The following is a 21,012-nucleotide window of genomic DNA, read 5'->3' as shown; positions in this document are numbered from 1 at the left end:
CAATAGGTTGAACCTGCCCAGTGGTCACGTCGCACAAGAGGGTGGTAGTACCTGTACTGACTAGAACGTCCTGAAGCTGAAAGCCTGTGACAGTGGTCCTGTACTGCGGGATCTCGTCATCCTGCTGCTGGGCCTCTGCCAGTGCTGCGAAGTCCAGACCGTTAACCAGGGAGTGGATGCTGTGTCTTGACGAGGCGTCCGTGATCACGTTGTCTTTGTCCAAGATGTGCTTGACGTCAGTGGTGTACTCAGAGATGTAAGATAACTGTCTCTGTTGGCGGGTTGACCAGGGATCGGAGATTTTAGCCAGGGCAAAAGTCAGTGGTTTGTGGTCCATGAAAGCCCTTCTCTCAAGAAAGTACCAGAAGTGCTGGATCGTTAAGTACAGCGCCAGCAGCTCTCTATCGAAAGCATTGTACTTTAGTTCAGGGGGCCGCAAAATTTTGCTGAAGAAAGCTAGTGGGTACCAACTTCCTTCTATCCGCCAATCGCTGTTCCTGAGGCATCGAATGTGAGGGCGGTGGGTGCATCTGGTCTGGGGTGGGTCAAGAGTGCAGCTTTGGAAGGGTTTCTTTGGTTTCCACAAATGCACGGGCGGATTAGTCATCCCAGGTCAGGTCCTTCTCCTTGCCGGACATCAGGATGAATAGAGGGCGCATCACTCAAGCAGCTGTTGAGATAAACCTGCGATAAAAGCATCATCCCCACGAACTCCTGCAGACTTTTGGTTGTACTGAGCTTCGGGAAACTGCGGGCAGTGGTGTGGCCCCGTCCTTTGTAATCCTGTGGCCGAGGAAGTCGATGGTGTTCAGGCCAAACTGGCATTTGCCTAGGTTGATGTTGAGGCCGAACTCCTGCAGTCGACGAGAGATTTTGGAGGTGCTGAAGGAGTTACTGTTGGGTTTTACTTGCCATGAGGATATCGTTGAGGTAGACAAAAGTGTCATCCAGGTGTCAGCACACTGCGTCCATCAGTCGCTGGAATGTCTGTGCCGCATTTTTGAGCCCAAATGGCATCCTCAGGAAGTTGTACAGCCCAAGTGGAGTGATGATGGCCGCCTTAGGGATGTCGTCAGGATGCACCGCGATCTGGTGATATCCTTGCACAAGGTCCACTTTTGAAAATATTGTTGCCTAATGCAGGTTTGCCGCAAAATCCTGGATATGTGGCATGGGGTAATGGTCCAGGTTGGTGGCTCCATTGAGCCGGCAATAGTCGCCACCTGGTCTCCAGCCCCCAGTTGCTTTAGGCACCAAAGGCTGTCTGACCGGTGAACACCCAACTCCTCAAGCTTGCGGAACTCCTCCTTGGCTAGTCAGAGCTTCTCTGGGGGAAGTCGTCTTGCCCTTGAATGGCGAGGTGGGCCCTTGGCCAGGATGTGATGTCTGACGCTGTGTTGAGGCATCTCCGCTGTGAAATGAGGGGAAAGGATTGTCGGGAATCCCACTAGCACCTTGGAGAACTCATCCTCCGAGCTGTGGACGGAGTCCAGGTGCATTGCCGGAAACCTAGAACCCCTCAGTGCAATGGTCTGGTAGTCTGGTAGGTCTCGGTGTGGACAAGTCACTTATCTTTAAGGAGGCTGTGGGCTCACAGGAAATCCACTCCAAGGAGTAATTGTTCCACTGCGGCCTGCATGAACTCCCACGAGAAGTGACTGCCCCCAAACTGCAGCTTGGCCTATGAGAGCCAAAGGTCCATATACTGCTGTTGTTGGCAGCCCTCAACATGGGTCTCGTTAGCCTGCACCTAGTGTCCAACCCTGTCGGGGGCATCACACTGACCTCTGCTCCTGTATCCACCACGAAGCATCTGCCGGACAGGCGGTCCCAGACATACAGGAGGGTCTCTTAGTGGCCAGCCATCATGGCCATCAGCGATGGCTGGGCTTGCCATTTCCCTGGAACTCGCATTGGCAGGCCTTGATGCCTCATCTCCAATGGTAGAAGCACCATCTGTCAATGGACTCACTCCTGCCTCTCATCTGCTTGTTCCTTGCTTGGGACTGCTCTGGTCTGATTGCGGGACTTCTTTACAAGCCCCACGGTAGCCGATCACTTCAGTTTCCATAGAATGTCTGCCCATGCTGCAACTTTCTGGTTGGGTGTGGAGTGGGTTGGTGAAATCCGCATCCGCCAGGAGCAATTGGATATCTTTAGGCATCTGTTCCAGGAATGCCTGCGGAGCAATTGGATATCTTTAGGCATCTGTTCCAGGAATGCCTGCTCGAACATAATGCCGGGCTGCTCATCTCCCAGGAGGGCCAGCATCTCCAAGTCCATCCAGGTGGAGCAAACGTGCTCCTTGCTCTCGCCGCAAAAGTCCGAACGACTTGGTTAATAGCTCTTTGAAGGCAGTGTAAGTGCCTTCCGATGGTGGCCCGTGGATAAATTTGGCCACTCTGGTCTGCGGATCCAGGGCGCTGACCACATAGTACCAGGTTGCCTCTGCTGTGATGTCCCAGATCTGGAATGTCGAACTGTCCAGAAGGTCGGGAGCTTCAGGCCGACTGCTGCTTCGTTCTCCATCGCTAGGTTTAGATTCCTTCTAAACCATCAGGGTCACCAATTGTAGCCAACTGCTACAAAGAAACACACACAGTGTGGCAGGTTATGCTCTCTTCTTTATTAGGGCTGGAAAGACTGCTTTTATACTGTTTGAGTTCCCACTGTTGTTTTTTTTTCCGCTGATTGACTGAGTCATCCATATGAATAACAACAGTGGGCGGGAACATCCATACATATGAATGCCCTTCTTCCCCAGCCTCTTTCTGCTAATAAGTTAGCTGGGCAGCTTGACCAACTCCATTTTAGGGCTATTGGTCTGATGCTGCCCCAGTTTCTACCCCCGCTGGATCATTGTCCTGGAAGTTGCTTTAGCGATCTCTGTCCACATCTGCTGCCACGCGATGTGCTGGCCGGATATCCACAATTGTGGGCCGCCACAATAACTTATTAAGAATAAACATCTCCAATAACCTGACCTGGGAGAAGCATATTTGCTCGATGGTCAAGAAAGCGCATCAGTGTATCTACTTTATCAGATTATTTCCCCCTGGTCCCTCCAGAACTTTTACAGATGCACCACTGAAAGCAAACTTGCTGGATGCATCACATCATAATATAGGACTTGCTCTATTAGAAGCTGCAGATGATTGTGAATCAGCTCAGAACATAATGCAAATTTCCCTCCCTTCCATCTATATCTCCTGCTGCCTAGAAAAAGCAGCGAACATACTGAAGGACCCATCACAACCTGGACATACTCTTGGCTTCTTCTTCCCATCAGGGAGAAAGCTCAAGAATGTGAAAATGCATTCCATTAGGTTTAAAGGTGGTTTCTTCTTTACTGAATGAACCCCTGTAATGCTAATATACTACCCTTGCTTGGGAGCAATTAGTTGGTCTTTTCATTATAACCATACTCTTCATATGGATGTTAGAGATAACCTGTTAGACTGCTCACAGAAGAACCCTGATCACTGGGAAATTATGTGGCAAGTAAATTAACCAACTTAAATATCTAAAAAAATACTAAAGGGATGCACCTTGAATGTGCTACTGTTTGTTATTTTTCCAAATCTTTAAAGTACTATGTGGCAGATTTTAAATAATTCTTAAGTTGCAAGTACAGTTGGACAGAGCCCTAATTTAGGGATATTCAGTCTTGTGGTTGTTTTCCTCTCTGTGGGGGGAAAAAGTCTAAATAGCACTTCTCCAATCCCGAACAAGTTTACATAAATTAGTCAGACAGATGGGAACAGCCAGAGAGCCCCTACCTTGTCCTCTCAAGATCTTGACTGACTTTGCAAGATAACAGAAATTGCTTGAAATGTAATAATCAATACACTTCAAAAATTCAAGTGATTGCACATTGAATAAAACTAGATTTATGTAGTACTTTCTACAGTTTTGGACCTTAGAGTACAATAATTAGAACTGTTCGGTTTTAAATTACAAATATGGAAGCCAAATATGCATAGCAAGATCCAACACTGTGTTGCAAGGAATGCCAAGTATGTTATTACTTTATTGAAATTAATTTTAATGAACAAATGTGGCTGGGTTACAAGAACTTTGCAAGAGTTGTACTATAGGGTCCTTGTGGGATTGAAAAATAAGAGTTTCATGTTCAATCAGCAAAATAGTACGTTACATTGTTGAACATTTCTTTTGACCTCCAAAATAATCTTTCACTAAATGTTCACATCACTGCAATAAGACAGCAGGACAAGAGTGTCATCATGGGTACAAAAATATATCCTTATCAAAGATAAACTTATGATTTTCTCCTCAAAGGCTTGATCATCCTTCTAAAGTTAAAATGGAGTTGCAGTTACTATTCCTTCTTCCCTATTTGTGAGAAAGAATGTAAGGGTCTATTATTGCACGTGATCAAGAATAAGTACTCATCTGTACGTTTTCAATGAGCGTCAATTAATAAAAATGAAATTGTGCTCATTTAACTTGACACTGGTATCTTCCTACTTCGGCACACAGATTCAATTATTGTTCTCTGTGGTGATAAAAACAAGTACAACTATCGTAGATGATCACACCTCAAAGAGGTGTACATCTAGACACAACTCTATAGGTTAGAAGCTAGTAATTTCAATTCTGAGTTTGGGAAATTTAACCAGAAAGATTATTGAGAGTAAAGACAGTGTGGTTAAATTCCAATTGAGCTTGGTGTTTTTGTAGTGAAGTTGGCTGTTCACTAGTCTAGTGCCATTTTCTTACTTTTTTTAAATTATAGTAGGCTTTGCAAAGAAAGTTGATGAAAAGCATTCCAGATGTGGCCAAATATGGAACAGGTTTTAGATTAAATTTTGGGTAGGACAAGGAGAAACTAGAAAAAAAAAACTATTTCAGACCAGATTATTACTGATCACTTCAGTGGTTACACAAGAAAGAGATTTGAGTAGAAAGCTCACATCGGTACAAATAAACAAAGTTAAATGCCTATTTTCTGCAGAGTAATTTCTAAGATGATCAATTTTGACATGGTGTAAATTCCATGTGGCTTTGAGGATTCCAGTATTTTGTAACCACTTTTTAGGGAAGTGCTGAAAGTAGCAGTGTGTCAAATTTGCCAAGTAATTTAAGGTGAACCTAACTGAGCCAAAATACAGAGTTCCAATTGCAAACACTTAATTGACAATTGGCTACAAGCTCTAGGTCTTCAATTTGTTAGAGGAGAAGTAAAATGAGCACCATTTATGACTATATCCATTCAATTAGTAAAAAAATTGCTTTAAGTAATTATATAAAGTTACTGATAAAAAAATATACTATATTGACTATTATATGAAGTTGTGTCCCCTATTTTTTTGTATTAAAACATCAACTAAACCTACATCTCTTATCTTTCAACCACATTTAATTAAAAAAACTGAGCTTGTTTATTAAACTTTTTTTTTTACAGTGTTCCTTAAAAGTTTGTCTTGCTGCCAACAGCCTTTGAATTGTACAAGCTGGCAAATAGTTTATTCATTCTCAATGATTCGGCATATTCCACATTTACAGGTAGCCGTCTGAAATTTAAATTTCTTTAAAAAACATTTTGAAAACAGATCAAAAATTATGAAAGCTGATATTAAACTCACTTTGTAATCATTTCAGTCTATATTGAATCTCAATACTCTTACATCAAATATGAAAAAAATGACATTTCGTGAGAAAAAAATCATCTAGATTCTAGAATGAATACATCTTCCAATGCCAGCACATTTCTGTTGTGGCTTTCACCCAAGTGCCTAGTCTATTTGTCTTCTTCATTCTTTTCTTGTTTGCTAAACTTTCTAATATTCATAATATAAGAACATAAGAAATAGAACAGGAGTAGGCCATCCGGCCCATCAAGCCTGCACCGCCATTCAATAAGATCATGGCTGATCTGATCATTGACTCAATTTCACCTACCTGCCTTCTCCCCATATCCCTTAATTCCTTTATGTAAAAATCTAACTGAACCTTAAATGTTTAATGAAGTAGCCTCAACTGCTTCCCTGGGCAAAGAATTCCACAGATTCACTACTCTCTGGGGGAAAACAGTTCTTCCTCATCTCTGTCTTAAATCTACTCCCCAGAATCTGGAGCTTGTGTCCCCTAGTTCTGGTCTTATCTACCAGTGAAAATAATTTTCCTGTCTCTATCTTATCTATCCTTTTCAAAATTTTATGTTTCTATAAAATCTCCTCTCATTCTTCTGAATATGAGTGAGTATTATCCAAGATGATTTAGTATCTCTTCATAGGTCAACCCCCTCATATCTGGGATCAACCTGGTGAACCTCCTCTGGACTGCCTCCAAGGCCAGTGTGTCCTTCAAGTATGGAGACCAGAAGTGTACACAGTACTCCAGTATCTTGTACAGTTGCACCATAACCTCCCTGCTTTTGAATTCAATACCTCTAGGAATGATGGCCAACATTCCCTTTGCCTTCTTAATAACCTCACATTTACTAATGTTGTACTCCATCTGCCAGACCTTTGCCTACTCACCTAACAACTATATCCTTCTACAGCCTCTCCACACACTCTGTACAATTCTCTTTTCCACTCAATTTAAGTATCACCTGCAAATTTGGCTACACTACTTTCTGTTCCCTCTTCCAAATTATCAATTTAAATGGTGAACAGCTGCCGCACCCCACTTACCACTGTCTGCCAATCAGAAAAATACCCATTTATCCCAACTTACTGCCTTCTGTCAGTTAACCAATCCTCAATCTATGCCAATATACTTCCACCTACTCCATTCATCTCTATCTTATTGAAAAGTCTCTTGTGCAGCATCTTATCAAAGCTTTCTGGAAATCCAAATATACAACATCAACTTGTTCCCCTCTATTAACTGAACCCATTATCTCCTCAAAGAACTCCAGCACATTTTCAAACAAGATCTGCCCTTTCTGAATTCATGCTGTGTCTGGCTAATAGAGCCCTTTCATTCTAAATGTCTCACTATTTCATACTTAATGACAGTTTCAAACATTTTCCCGACTACAGACGCCAAGTTAACTAGCCAATAGTTACTCACCCCCTGCCTACATCCCTTTTTAAAGAGTGGTGTGTCATTTGCTGTCTTCCAATCTGTCAGGACCTGTCCAGAATCCAGAGAATTTTGGTAAATGACTGCCAACGCATTGTCTATAACTCCCACAATTTCCCTCAGTACCCTGAGATGCATCTCATCAGGACCAGATGAATCTTCTGCTTTCAGTCCCATTAGTTTGCTCATCACTATCTCTTTTGTAACAATTATTTTATTGAGGCCCTCACCTCCCTATCAGCACTCGTTGGCATGCTGGACATGTCTCCCACCATGAAGACTGACAAAAAATACATGTTCAATGCTTCGTCCATTTCCTCATTATTCAATATCAATCTCCCTCTCTCATCTTCCAATGGACCTGTGTTGACTCTAGCCACCCTGTTCCGTTTTATATATTTATAATAATTTTTGCTATCTATTTTTATATTTTGTGCTAATTTACCTTCCTAATCCTTCTTCCCCGTTTAGTTGTCCTTTGTTGCCTTTTAAAGTTTTTCCAATCCTTCAGTTTCTCACTACTCTTGGCTACTTTGTACACATGAGCTTTTAATGTTATACATTTCTTTATTTCCTTTTTAACTATTTTAATTTTGGTTTTCAAACACATATCATTTATATATAGATAGGTTTAGATTTATATAGGGAGGGAGAGAGCGGGCGCGCGATCGGGAGAGCGCGGGCGCGCGATCGGGAGAGCGCGGGCGCGCGATCCACAGAGCGCGGGCGCGCGATCCACAGAGCGGGCGCGCGATCCACAGAGCGGGCGGGATCCAGAGAGCGGGGGGGGGATCCAGAGAGCGCGGGGGATCCAGTGAGCGCGGGGGATCCAGAGAGCGCGCGACATCTAGAGAGCGCGCGACAGATCTTGAGAGCGCGCGCGAGATCTAGAGAGAGCGCGCGAGATCTAGAGATCTTTTAAATATAAGAATATTCTTTTCCTTTTGACAGTCATGTTCAAATCGATGACATTAAAACTTATAAACTTAAATGACATCCATAAGAAAATTAAAAATTCTTTCCAAATATACAAGTATGTAAACCATTTCGTGATCTGTGACCTCACCCTAAAAATCATGCAACCTCCACCCCAGGAATAACATAGACAGGAAGTCCCCAAGGTACATGAAGCCTTCAGGAAGAAAAGAAGAACCCCACCCTAAAGTGCCATCTTGAAAACTATCTTCCCCCATTGACGCCATTACCCCCCTTAAGCCAGAGTTGTATCACGCTGTACCTTCAGAACCTTCTTCCCATTCTCCGAGCTCCCTGACACATAAAAACTGACATTTCACCATAAAAATTAAGTAACATAGTAACTGATTTACACCAGTCTTTCACTGCTCCTCTTCATAGTTGTTGAATAAACCCTTCCACTTCTTTCAATTTAAAATATATTTCACCCTCAACATTGCTGGGTATAGCATTATATATTTATGTATTTTCTCGGAGTTGCCTCAACCACATCAAATTGCCTTCTCTGAATCACCGTGTTACTAAAGTCCTGAAAGAACATGATCTTTGCATTGTCCCATTTCAAGAGAGAACCAGAGTTGAGTATTTTCAAAAACAACTTTTAGGATGGTCTCTCCATCTTCAAAACTCTGCAATCTCACTAGAACGCATAGAGGTCAGGCTTCACCCATTCTCCTTGGTCTCAATGTTTGATGAGCATGTTCAATGTGCACTCGGTCACCGAGTTCATCGGTGTGAAGGACTCGAGGAATCCAAGTCTCGAAGAATTTCACGGCATCTCTGCCTTCTGCACCTTCTCCCAGGCCAACAATTTGCACATTATTCCTCCGATTGAAGTTCTCCATATGATCTAATTTGTCCAAAAGAAGCTGCTTATCTGTCATCTATTGTTCAGCTTGTTTCTTTAGTTCTTCAATTTGTTTATCGTGTTTGCCAAGATCTTTCTCAGCTCTGTCCACTCTTTCATTTAAATCATTAATAGCCTCATCCACATATCTTACTGTAGTATGCTGTGTTAGCTTCTTAATGGCATTCTCCATACTTGTAAAATGTTGACCCAGACCTCCAATCACTTGCAGAGTTTTAAAGTCTGGTGTTAGTTGAGAGGAGGAGGAGGCATGTCCACCCACACCTTCCGTCGAGGCAACTGGTGCGGCTGGAGCTTCTTCCATCATAGATTTTGGCTTCTTTCTATGGGATCATCCAGTCATTCTTCAATATTAATCTTTAAAAGATGTATCCACACCTTTGTCGTTGAAATTTTTTCATTAAAACCACTTTTTTGACATCTTTTAGAGGATTTGCTCAGAGAAACAGGTCTGCTCAGCCACCCAGTATGCCACGCTCCTACATTTCTTTATTTCCTTAGTTAAGACTGACTCTTCCCTCTCTTACTGCCCTTAACAGGAATACATTTTTGTTGAGCACTGTGAAGAATCTCTTTGAAAGTCTTCCACTGTTCCTCAACTGTTCTGCCAACTTGTCTGCGCTTTAAGTCTATGCTGACCAATTCCTCCCTCATCCTGTTGTAGTCTCCCCTGTTTAAGCATAATACTCTAGTTTTAGATCTAACTATTGCACCCTCATCTGTAGGAGAAATTCAATCATACTATGATCACTTTTTCCAAGAGGGTCCCTAACTACTAGATCGTTAATTTTACCCATTTCATTGTATAATACTAGATCTAAAATAGCATTCTCCCTTGCTGGTTCCTTCATATGTTGCTCAAGAAAGTTATCATGGATTAATTCTATGAAGTCATCCTCCAGATTCCCTCAACCAACTTGATTTTCCAATCTACATGGAAGTTAAAGTTCCCCAAAACAACTGCTGTTCCATTCTTACATGCCTTTTTTTTCCCCTTTACTATTCTTAATCCCTACCCAAACGGACTCAACATTCTGTTCCTTAGATCTTATATCATCTCTCACTAGTGCCCTGATCTCATCTTTGATTAAGAGTGCCACTCACCATCTTTACCATCCTATCTTTTCATACTACCAGATACCTTTGAAAATTTAATTCCCAATCATGCCCACCTTGAATCAGTGTTTCTGTGATGGCCACTAAATCATATGCCTGGGTACTGATTTATGCCTCAAATTCACTAATCTGGTTTCTAATACTTCAGGCATTAAGATAAAGTGGCCTATGCTCATTGTCCATTGTGACTTTTCTGCCCTCTATTTTTCTTTTTCTCTTTCCTAACTCTAGCTTTGGTCTCTGTACCACCTTCCTCATTCTTTCTTTGCAGGTTCCCATCCACCTGCCCCATTAGTTTAAACCTATGAACTAATGTGTCATGAAAACGTGCAACTTTTAAAAAATATATATAAAAATTAAATACTAGATTCTGGAAACCTGAAATTAAACAGGAAATCTTCAAAATTCTCAGATGAATCACCATCCATCAAGTAAGAAATAGAGCTTCATGTCAATGCCCTTTCACCAGAACTAGGTCTTGTTACAAAGTGAAATAGGTTTTCTTTTTAAAATATTTTTCTTGAGTTTAACATATTAATCCTGCATGCAAAGTCTACTAATACAGCAAAAAAGCATGTCATATCAAATACAAATCACAAATTAATATAAATGTAATTCCTATCCATCCATATTTGTTGATTAAACATTATTTCTTAAAGACAGTTTTGGGTAGAAACCGAGTGAGTTACAAAATAGCAAGCCTTGGTCATAACACAGAGTAATATCTATCAAATGTGATCTTGGACAACCATAATTAAACCCGTATATAATTGATTAGTCTAAAAAAACAAGAAAAAAGAAAAACAAAAAAAAACTAAAACTTTATCTAATCTACCCTCTCAATCTAATCAAGGTTACCTTATAGAAAAAAATAAAGATATGAATCAAATAGCAACCTTCAGAAATTAGACAGAGAATACCCGGAGCATCCAAATTACTTAAATATGCCAATCATGATAGTATTCTATGAATGGGCTGAAATGGCTTTAAAAAAAAAAGCAGGAAGGAGATCTATTGTCAATTAATCTCTATGGCAATCCACCTTCCCTTTTAATCTCACTTGTCCCTTTTGCATCTTACTTCCCCTCACATTTTAAACAGTTCTGGTGAAAACTCATCAGTCTGAAGCATTTACCTATTCCTCTATAAGTAGATGGATGCTTCCTGATCTATTAAGTGTTCCCATGGGGTGAAGTACTTTGAATGAGATGAGAGAAAAGAGCAGACAAATTAATCTCTCAGAAGAAATTCTTTCTCAACTAATAAATGAAACAAAGCATTTCCCTTCGCACATACCAACTTCAGAGTTGCAATTGCAAATATTTAATTGATAATTGCCTCCAAGCTCTAGGTCTTCAATTTTATCTCTAGTTTTGAGCAAGTATTTTTCCCCCAGACTGGTCTGGCTGAGATAAATATTAGAAGTGTTTCCCAGATAATGAAAAAAAAAACTGGAGGGAGAAGCAGGACAAAGAGTCTTAATTTCGTACTGGCGCTTTAATTAACTGCAGAGATGTCAGATTTCAACATAAATGGAATAAGCTCTGCATGCAAACTTTATTTTGAATTTCTTATACATCAAACATTGCTAAGAATTGGTGTAGTTAAACAAGAAATTCTGCTGAAACTGTGATTGTAGTTTACACCGTTACCTCTCAAGCCACCAACAACAGAATTCAAAAGAGTTATATTTTAGCTCTACATTTATTAATGAGTATTAATAATGTCTTATTACAATTACCCCACTATAAGTATCTATAGCAAATATACAAATATCACATCTTGTATGTAAAAGAAAGACTATACAGTCTGTGCCCAATATTCAAAAAGGAAAAATCCCCAAAACCCCAGGTCAGTCAGTCCAAAAAAAAGTCCACAGAATTCAATCTTAAAGTTCAATGTCCAAGTTAGTTCTTTAACTGATAAAGGATATTGTATTGAACGTTGGAGAGAAATGACTGATATGGAGTTGCAGTAAACTTACGAATCCTCACTTATGAGGCATGTGCATTTGCATCTCCAGCTGCCCTCTGCCGCTCCAATTGCCACTCTCTGCTTCAGATGGATTCTCCCTTTGTTCTCAAAAGTTCCAAGCACTTGGCGAGTCAGCTGTACCACGTTGCACAGAGTTCTTAGCAGAAATTCATCCTTTATAATGACCGTCCACAGTCCAAAAGGTCAGTCCATGGTCCATAACCACACAAAAATGCTGGAGAAGCTCAGTAAGTCATGCAGCGTTCTTTAAGTCACAAAGATTGTCACAACCAACATTGTAGACTTGAGTCATTCATCAAGATATTAAAAATAATACTTGGCTCTTCAATGCAAATCTTATGCAGCTCTCTCCATATTTTACAAAAATATTCAACACCATGTACATAGACAAGCCCTGTCTGCTCCCTTTGATCGTGTACCACAGCATGTCTTTTGTATTCTGAGATCTACTTCTGCAATTCATTGTGTCATGTTCAATGCTTCTGTACTTCTTGTACTCCTTAGTTGCCAATCTAATTGCTTCTAGTTCTTGTAATTTAGCCTTTGGCCTACAAACATTTATTTTGCTCTTAGGAAAATCTGTATACAATAATGGGATGTCCACAATTTATCTGATAGAACAAGAAAAGAACAAATCCTGAACACAATGACAAATGGCAACCTTCTTTAGAAAAGTGAGGACAACATTTGATTCATAAGAGGCTTGCTTGAGGAAACTATCTTTCATGCTACATAAATATGTTGAATTATAAAATAAATTGTCTCAATTCAGACCCGAGGTACAGCAAAGGGCTTGTGGCATGAAGGTGGCACAACACAGACAATTGACTGTTAACCACAATGCGCCATAGATTGACAGTACAAAGATGTAACAAGTCTGGGGGAAATACAAAAAGATAATCTGACAGTATAGATTATGAGCCTCAGTAAATCATCTCGGATGTAAAAAAAAATTAACAAACTGCAAATAAATTATTTTATTAAAAAAACAATTTATCTATGGTTTCATTTGGACCATGGGATATTACAAACATTACAAACTTGCAATGAGGCTACTAGATTTTTGATAACTGCACCAACATCATAAAATGTTAATAATGGAAACATCCTTTCTTGCCAACAGATGGCTAGACCCAAAGGGGGTGCTGGCTCTTTGAGAAGACTTGCATTGTACCATGAACAGATATTTAAAAATTGCACTAACAGTAAAAGTTTTTTTCAACTCCCCATTAATTTAGAAAGCACTATACTGTATAATCTTATAGCTTCCTTTAATTGGATTTGTCCACCCTCAACAAATATCAGATATAAGAACATAAATAGGAGCAGGAGAAGGCCATCTGACCCATCAAGCCTGCTCTGCCATTCAATGAGATCATTTGATGGCTGATCGGATGATAGGCTCATTTCCACCTACCTGCCATCTCCCCATATCCCTTAATTCTCCTACTTTGCAAAAATCTATTCAACCTTGTCTTAAATATATCTACTGAGGTAGCCTCCATTACTTCAATGGGCAGCAAATTCCATGGATTCACCAACCTCTGGGAAAAGCAGTTCCTTTCTCGTCTCAGTCTAAACTTTATTTAAAATTTCTGTACCAGAGGTGGGAATGTATTAAGATAATGTTGCAAAAGTACATTTCTCAACATTGGTATTCTGTACCTCCAGTGTAAAATGTGCCAAAATGGTGGGTTTAGAAAGCTGCCCTAAATTTGATTAATTGTGCATGACTTGAAGTGATAGATTTTTTTTTAATTTAAAAAAAAACCCCACCTACTGTTAATAGCTGGTTTTAGCTAAACTTTACCTGAAAATTTGCCATGTGCCAAAAAAATGTCTTGCATCATCTTATAACTTGCTATTTTTAAACTTCAAATCCAGTTCTTTGAACGTAATTTTGTTTTACTAATTGAAAGACTTTCACAGTCTTGCTTCTGGAATAGGTTTCCTTATTTAGTTAACATGTATTTTGATTAAATTTGTTTCATAAAACAGATTTTATAAACAATATTTGCAGGCATGGCATTGGGACTATTTCACATACATTGCCAACAGTCTTCACCATAGATTTGGTTGATTAAACGAGACATTGAATAGTGTTCCACTATATTTGAGCAACATGTTTTATTTCCAGCCTATTTGCATATTGATTTCCATTATTGTGTCCTTGGCAGATATCTTAAATACCTTTAAAAAAAAACTCATGGCTTCTATATTAATTGACTGTTTCATGAGTATTTTACTTCAAGCTGTCATTGATATAGACTACAAGGTCAAATCAGATGCTGATTCTCTGGTGGAAATAAAAGATTGCATGACTCTTGTCCCCTCCTCTGCACTGTTATTTAAATTCATTATTATGAAAAGTTGTAGATTGGCTTTGATATTATGCATTATATGGGTTTCCAACTCACCTGTAATTTTTGTATCTTAGGAAGATCAGAGAGGTGGCTTCAGATTTCCCTGAAATTATTAAATGGTGCTGGTTATTGCAGAGTAAAACAGCACAGATACAATCCCCTCAGCCCAGCAGTAATGCTAAACTAGTTTATTTCCTCACATAGCCATCAAGTCCTGTGTGCAAAGTTTGCCGATGACAGTTGTCGGCAGAATCACAAACTGCCATGAAAAAGTGTACAGGAGGGAGATAGATCAGCCCGTTGAATGGTGTAACATCAACAGCCTTGTGCTCAATGTTAACAAAACCAAGGAGATGATTGTGGACTTCAGGAGGAAGTCAGGGGACACGAACCAGTCCTTAACTAGGGCTCAGTAGTGGAGAGGGTCATGAACTTAATTCCTGGGAGTCAATATCTCGGAAGATCTGTCCTGGAGCTTCCACAATGTAATCACAAAGAAGGCTTACCAGCAGCTATACCTGAGGAGGTTTGGTATGTCACTGAAGACTCTCATAAACTTCTACAGGTGTACCATGGAGAGCATTCTGGGTGGTTGCATCACCATCTGGTATGGAAGCACCAACTCTCAGGGCAGGAATAAACTCCAGAGGCCTGCAACATCACAGGCACCAGACTTCACTCCATCGAGGACATCTACTTGAGGGAGTGTCTTTAAAAAAGCAGTCTTTATCCTCAAATACCACCACCAGCCAGGCTACCATCACTCTGCTACCATCAGGGAAAAGGTACAGGAGTCTAAAGAATAGCACTCAACGGCACAAGGACAGCTTGTTCCCCACTACCATCAGATTCTCGTATGGTCAATGAACCAAAGACACTGCCTTACTTTTCATGTACTATTAATGTTACTATTATTTTATTTTTTTAATAGTAATGTCATAAATTGGTAATGATATGTAGGTTTGAACTATAACGCTGCCGCAAAACACTGAATTTCATGACTTGCTCACTTCAATAAATCCTGATTCTCTAATGCTGCCATTAACCCAAGTTCTGGGAAATTTACTGTGGCCAATTTACTTGCACATCTTTGCGATGAGTGAGGGAACTGAAGAATCAAAGGGAAAATGTCCACAGGACCATAGGCAGAACATACAAATTCCACACCAGCAACATTGGAGATCAGAAATGAATCCAGGTTACAGGAGCTGTGAGAAAGCATCTCTATTCATTCACCACTGCACTACCAAGTTATTGATCTCCATAGCACAGTGAATTTTTTCTCTTTTTTGGGGGCAATTTACAGGCAAGATGTTCCTAGTTCCCCACATCTACCTGGTTTGGATCCAGGGCTGATTTTGCTGGTCTGTGCTGTTCTAGCAGTAAAGCTTTCAGGTCCCATTCCCTGATCTTTCAGAAGATAAAATTAAAGATGAAGTTGTAACTTCTGTCAAAGCACTGGAGCATTAGTGTCAATGAATGTAAGAAACATTTTAAAAACTTAAAGTTGATGTAAATAATTAAGTAACAGTTAATTACAAATAATTAAGGTAAATGTTCCATTATTGTCACATTATATTACATTCACAATGTAACATGAACTTCTTTAACTGTGTCTACCGCAAGGAAGACAAAAAGTCACAAGTGCCCCTCACAGAAATGACACCCCAGAGAGAAACAAACTCACAACTCCTGGTTTACAAGACCAGTGCACTAACCACTGAGCACTAACCACAAATTATCAGAGCCCCATGAATAATAATTTACGGATAGTTAAGGCGGCTTATGAAATGCTGAACTTCATTAACAGGGGGATTGAGTTCAAAAGTAGAGAGGTCATGTAGCAACTCTACAAATCTCTGGTGAGACCACACTTAGAGCATTCTGTTTAGTTCTGGCCACCTCATTATATGAAGGATGTAGAAGCTCTGGAAAGGATGCAGAGGAGATTTACCAGGATGTTACCTGGATTGGAAAATTAGTCTTATGTGGCAAGGTTAGCAGAGCTGGGATTTTTCTCTTTGGAGTGTAGATGGATGAGAGGAGACTTAGAGCTTTACGAGGCATAAATAGAGTGGATAGCCAGCACCTGTTTCCCAGGGCAGGAACAGCAAACATCAGAGGACATGTGTACAAAGAGAAGGGAGAGAAGTTTAGGGGAGATATCAGGGTTAAGTTTTTTTTTTAAACCAGAGTTGTCAGTGCCTGGAATTCCTTGCCTGGGATAGTGTGGTGGCTGAAACATTGGGGCATTTAAGAGTCTCTTAGGCACATGGATAGAAGAAAAATAGAGGGTTACAGGGTAAGGAAGGTTTAAATTTTTTTAAGGAATATATCGGTTGATATAACATTAAAGGCCGAAGGGCTAGTATTGTGCTGAATGTTCTATGTTCTACCCGTTTTTTTTAAAAAATTCTCAGATCTACATTTATAAAAGGATTTAAAAAATTTGAAAGCTGACATTAAAATCTTTATGCTTCATAGACGAAAATGTCCACTGGCAATAAGATGCCACCACAATTCAATGATGCAAATATAACAGCTTTTCACCCACTATCAGTGACCCCAGTCTCATCCCGGGTGAGGACCTCATCCAGCTCTAGCCTTAGGGGCTGTTGAGGGAGCTGGAGCAGGGCGGAATCTTGGACTGAGCGGTTGGCACTGAAAAGAGATTGGAAGTGTTCTGACCATCGGTTGAGGATGGAGATCTTGTCGCTGAGGAGGACTTTGCCGTCTGAGCTGCGCAGCGGGCTTTGGACTTGGGGTGAGGGGCCGTACACAGCCTTTAGAGCCTCGTAAAAACCCCTGAAGTCGCCAATGTCCGCGATGAGCTGGGTTCGCTTGGCGAGGCTAGTCCACCACTCATTTTGGATCTCCCGGAGTTTGCGCTGAAGATGGCTGCATGCGCGACGGAAGGCTTGTTTCTTATCTGGACAGGACGGCTTTGTAAGGTGAGCCTGGTGGGCAGCTCGCTTCTTTGCCAGCAGCTCCTGGATTTCCTGACTGTTATCGTCGAACCAGTCCTTGTTTTTCCTGGAGGAGAAGCCCAGTACCTCTTCAAGCTGCAAACACAAGGACCTTTCCTGCTGTCTGGTGTTCATTTTGTGGTCTCATCAACACTGGAGAACAAAATACACCTCATCTCCAAGGAAGTGTCAGAACTTCCAATCACTCCAGTTCTCCATCCTACTCCCACTCTGACCTCCCAGCCTTTCAACACTTGCACTGTTCTGATGAAAACATTCAGAACAAGATTTCATCCTCTGTTGAAATATACTACGGACACCAGGATTCCACAATGAATTCAAAAATTTCACACAAACACTTTCAAATTGAACTGGACATTTCTGTTGAAAGGTCACCAGCCAGAAATGTTAAGTGCTTTGCTCTATCCACAGATGTAGCCTGACCTGATGATTATCCCCAATTATTATCAGATGTCCAAGATTTGCAGTGTTTTGCATCTTAAAGTTCAGACAATGTCCTGTTATCCCATACTCCTCATTCTATTAATCTATCCTCAGTCACAATTAACAGTTTTTCCAATCACTCTCCCTCAATCAGCTCCATTTGTCATTCAGTCTCTTGACCACTGTCATTTCATAAGTATTACCTATAATTTTTCCAATTCCTGCTCTTCAAGACAACTTTTAAAAAAAAAATGATTCCCAACTTATCCCAATTTTGCTGAAGGGTAAAACCTCTTCTTCCTCTTTTCTGCCCCCAATTACAATAGTCAGATTACCAAATTCTCACTTGGCCGAGCACATATCATCTAAGTGTAAATTTGCATTCAGTATTCCTACTGGCCAAAGATAAAATTATGCACTGTACTCTTGCTGATGAAGCACCAACGATACTCTCATGGGCAAATGGATGTGAACAATTTGACAGGTACAATCAATATGCTACAGAAGGACAATTTTATTGTGGTATTTTGGCAAAATCTTTCTCCGCAGGCCAAAAATACTAATGCAAAACAGTGTTTTGCAGGGTAGCAGTTAGTGAGATACCAGCATACAAATGAGCAGTAGGCACATTTCTGCCAATATCTTAGATAGAAATAAGCTGTAGAACCACTTCTTGGAGATTTGTCAATTTCTTTTGCTTGGATATCCTTTTTCAGAGCCTCCCTTGGTCAGATTGTAACAACAGAAATAGAAGGAGAGAGAAAATAAATTATTCAACTGTTAAAGTTAATACAGGAGAAAAGTGATGCCTTTTATTTTTACACTAACTGTTATCAACTAACAAACAACTTAATCAGTGTTCGAAGAGTACTATAGTCCTGAATTTCTCAGTTTATTGGTACAAAGCTGTTGCAGGTGATGACTCTCTCATGCTGTGCTAAAACAGAATACAATTTAGCCAGTCAGATGGATGTAATATTAGGAGAGAGCATTAAAAAAACATCATGCAAATGCAAACTTCATGTGTCCAGCAAACATTATACTCGTTTCTGACAATAACAAGACATTCCTATTATTTAAAAACTAACATTCTGCCTCAATTATAAACAAATTCAAAACAACACATCAAGCCAATTCACAACCTTGAAAAGAACATTATGTGCTGATCCTTACCCCTTTATCATATAATGTGATCACTAACATTAACATTCTTTCAAAATGCTAATTAAAAGTGGATTCAGTGACAACTGGTATTATGCATCATTTCTTTTAAACAGCAAATATACAAGAGAACTGAACTGCTCAGTATTTATGTTCCTACACTTCTTCCCTTCTCCACAACCTACAGCTCCTTCCCACTACTCTCATTACCAATGAAACAAAGGATTCAGTGAAACTGCTCTCTCCACTTGGCCAACATCACAGTGAAATTGCTAAGCAGTTTATTTTGTCCAGCGGTTAGTGCAACGGCTTTACAGTGGAAGCAATCGGGACTGGGGTTTGAATCCCGTACTGTCTGTAAAGGGTTTGTACATTCTCCCAGTGTCTGCGTGGGTTTTCCCTGGGAACTCCGGTTTCCTCCCACCATTTGACACCATTTGAAACATACCGGGGATGTACGCTAATTGGGTATAAATTGGGTGACACAGACTTGTGGGTCGAAATGGCCTGTTACCGTGCTGTATATAAAAAAAGAAATCTGGATATAATTTAGGTATCTTACGTCTTCATCTATCCTCCTGGATATCTGATTTATTCTACTCCAATCCTGTGCATTGATATAACGGATGAGGCCATTTGACAGGGCAGGCAAGTAGATAGGTTGGATGGTAGAACCATCCTACTACAATTAACCCTGAAAAACTGTGCATACCCAATGCACTGACTCAAAATTCTCAATGCCATCTCAGGTGCTCATTTCTATTTTGAGCAATCATGGGCCAAGGATTCCCAATAATCAGCAAGAATGCTGCATTCCCCCCCCCCCCCCTCTTTTCTTCTAATAATCTGCCGCAGGAGTAGAGTTTGGAACCAATTGCTTTAGAGTCTGCCATCGTGCAAGTCAACCAACATCACTAGCTCCAATGAGCCAAATTAGTGGGTATGTTGATGTGGGAAAGGATAATGGCATAGATTAATTTATCCTGCCCCTGAATTTGGAATAATGGTGATATTTCTCCACTGTTTTGCAGTGCCTGGTCTAGAGAGTCCATGTCTCAGAAGTAATCAAGGGCATGATCACTGCTGTCCTGTAGAACCAAAGCATTGCATTGGGGTGCAAGTGGTGATTTGCCAACACCCTTTTCCCTCAAAGAAGCTGGTGAAAGTGATGATGAATTTTATCTACAAGTCTGCCATCACTGATGCCCATGATAATAAAAGGAGTACATATTTATCATAATCTGACTCCTGTCAGAGGAAGAGGTTATGCTACTGGGACTTTTGTATTGCAAAGTGTAAGCTCATCCTCTGCATAGTGAACAAGTCAAATGCGTCTTGGAACTCCACCTTTAAACAGATACATACATGGAGATTGCCTTCATATATCAGTTTGACTACTGAGATTGAGAAAAGCTGGTTTTTCAACTTGGGTGATATAGCTGAACAGTTCCCCATCCACCTCCCCCCCCCCTCAAAAGTTCTCTAAATTTGCTTCACTCTTGTGAGAAACTTGTTGCAAGCAAAGCACAGGACAAAATCAAAAACAATTGAAAAGATTATGCAAACTTCCCCAACTCAGGTATGTAACAACACTAGCAATCACACCAAAAGATGGCCAAGCACTTCTGCGAGGTCAACAAGGCAATGGAACAGAAGTTGATGCTGCTCCATGTATTTCTCTTGGCATTATTCACATAATGAGGATCACTTCTGCTGTACAAGCGGTAAGATCCAGCTGCGCTGGGTGGGTCACGTCTCCAGAATGGAGGACCATCGCCTTCCCAAGATCGTGTTATATGGCGAGCTCTCCACTGGCCACCGTGACAGAGGTGCACCAAAGAAAAGGTACAAGGACTGCCTAAAGAAATCTCTTGGTGCCTGCCACATTGACCACCGCCAGTGGGCTGATATCGCCTCAAACCGTGCATGTTGGCGCCTCACAGTTTGGCGGGCAGCAACCTCCTTTGAAGAAGACCGCAGAGCCCACCTCACTGACAAAAGGCAAAGGAGGAAAAACCCAACTCCCAACCCCAACCAACCATTTTTCCCCTGCAGCCGCTGCAACCGTGTC

General features: G+C 40.7%; 1 protein-coding gene across 9 annotated transcripts in view; it reads right to left on the bottom strand.

Annotated features, from left to right (window-relative positions):
- Window positions 1-21,012, bottom strand: part of pals2b (protein associated with LIN7 2, MAGUK p55 family member b) — a 158,799-nt gene that overhangs the window by 118,610 nt on the left and 19,177 nt on the right. For 3 of the 9 annotated variants that reach the window (XM_069913928.1, XM_069913927.1, XM_069913926.1), the window contains exon 2: window positions 14,425-14,473. The exons of 5 other annotated variants lie outside the window; for them this stretch is intronic. The gene's annotated coding sequence lies outside the window, so the exon portion shown is untranslated. Of the gene's footprint in view, window positions 1-11,996; window positions 12,389-14,424; window positions 14,474-21,012 lie in introns of those variants that run through there. One more of the 9 variants, XM_069913930.1, reaches the window with a different exon arrangement.

Source organism: Narcine bancroftii, chromosome 1, assembly GCF_036971445.1.
Source record: "Narcine bancroftii isolate sNarBan1 chromosome 1, sNarBan1.hap1, whole genome shotgun sequence".
NCBI classification, from domain to species: domain Eukaryota; kingdom Metazoa; phylum Chordata; class Chondrichthyes; order Torpediniformes; family Narcinidae; genus Narcine; species Narcine bancroftii.
The sequence above is the reverse complement of the archived record's forward strand: the minus strand, read 5'-3'. Positions and strand labels throughout refer to the sequence as shown.